The 1496-nt window shown below is 46.7% G+C and overlaps 1 pseudogene; it reads left to right on the forward strand.

Moving 5' to 3' along the window:
* The first annotated feature begins 596 nt into the window (after nt 1–596).
* Nucleotides 597–812, forward strand: LOC145345552 (translation machinery-associated protein 7 pseudogene; annotated as a pseudogene).
* Nucleotides 813–1496: the final 684 nt, after the last annotated feature.

Below are 1496 nucleotides of genomic sequence, written 5' to 3' on the forward strand. Positions count from 1 at the left end.
AATGTCATTGAATGTCAAGATGTGATGGTTGGATTCTCTCTTATAGATGGTTCCTGCCTGCCACTTGTATTTGTCACTTATCAGTTGTCAGCCCAAGTTTTACTATTGACCAGGTTTTGTTGCATTTGGATATGTACTGCTTCAGTATCTGAGGAGTTACAATAAGTGCTGAACACTGTGCAAATATCAGTGAACACCCTTACCTCTGACATTATAATGGAGGGAGGGTCATTGATGACACAATTGGAAATGGCTGGGCCTCAAATGCTACCCTGAGGAACTCATGCAGTGAAGTCCTGGAGCTATGATGATTGATCGCGAACAACCACAATGTTCTGACTGGTCCCTGGTTCCTAATTTGACTTCCCAAACTAGACTTCCCAATTCTGTTGTGTCCCTGGGTGGGGAGGAATTATCCCCTTTAATATTCAACCCCCAGTTCCCCCCCCCACCTCCTCCCTGTGGTTAGTTTAAAAGGAATGCCTTCCCCTCCATGGTTAGCTTTACCCAGAAGCCAATTTTCTGGATTGGCGCAGTCAGGCAGGAGCGGGGCGACTGTTTCCGGGGTCCTGCTGAAGCGGGCAGAGGGAGAGAAGATGTCTGGCTGGGAAGGAGGCAAGAAGAAACCATTGAAACAGCCTAAAAAAAGCAAACAAGGAAGTGGATGAGGATGATCTTGCTTTCAAACAGAACAAGAAGGAAGAGCAGAAAAATCTTGAAGAGTTGAAAGCAAAAGCTGCAGGCAGAGGGCCACTCAGTACTGGAGGCATCAGAAAGTCAGGCAAGAAGTAACAAGCATGGGAATGTCCAAAATGAACTGTGTCGATAATGGATAATATTGGAATAGTTTAGGTTAGAGGGTCATTAGATTGGTTCCACTGGTCGGCACAACACTGAGGGCCGAAGGGCCTGTACTGCGCTGTAATGTTCTATGTTCTATGTAATCTAACTCAGCTATCTGGAGTATTTGTTATTTAAAAAAAACCCCATGAAAATAACAAAGAATGCAACACACGTGCACTGATCAGGTAGGAAGTTAATTGGCTCGACAAAAGATTAAAAAAGACGTTTGATGTATAGCTTGCCCGTGGGTGTAGATGGTGATACGTTGCGGCTGTTAAGTTGAGCGATTCCAGTGGATCTAACTCTGGCAGATTAGCAGTTAGCTTGGAGACACTGGGATAAACCACTGCAGGGTGGTTGAAAAACCATTCCTTTCGCTTGTGGCTTTTTCTGAACCTTTCATCCCCCCCCCAGAGAGAGAGAGAGAGAGAGAGAGAGAACTCATCCTCCTGAAAATTTTGGCAAGGGTGATGGATTGCTGTTTCTCCTCGCACTCTGAGACGGGTACAGGGGGATGGGGTGGGACGAATGGGGAGGAAGTGGGGGTTGGTGCTGGAAAATCTGGCCTGTTGTGTTCAGTTCCAGAGAGCCTGATGGTGACGAATAGAACTGCAGCCTTTCAGCATGCTACGGTGCAGAGGGACCTGGGGGTC

This window comes from Carcharhinus amblyrhynchos, chromosome 7 (genome assembly GCF_965287045.1).
Source record: "Carcharhinus amblyrhynchos chromosome 7, sCarAmb.v2.hapA, whole genome shotgun sequence".
NCBI lineage: Eukaryota > Metazoa > Chordata > Chondrichthyes > Carcharhiniformes > Carcharhinidae > Carcharhinus > Carcharhinus amblyrhynchos.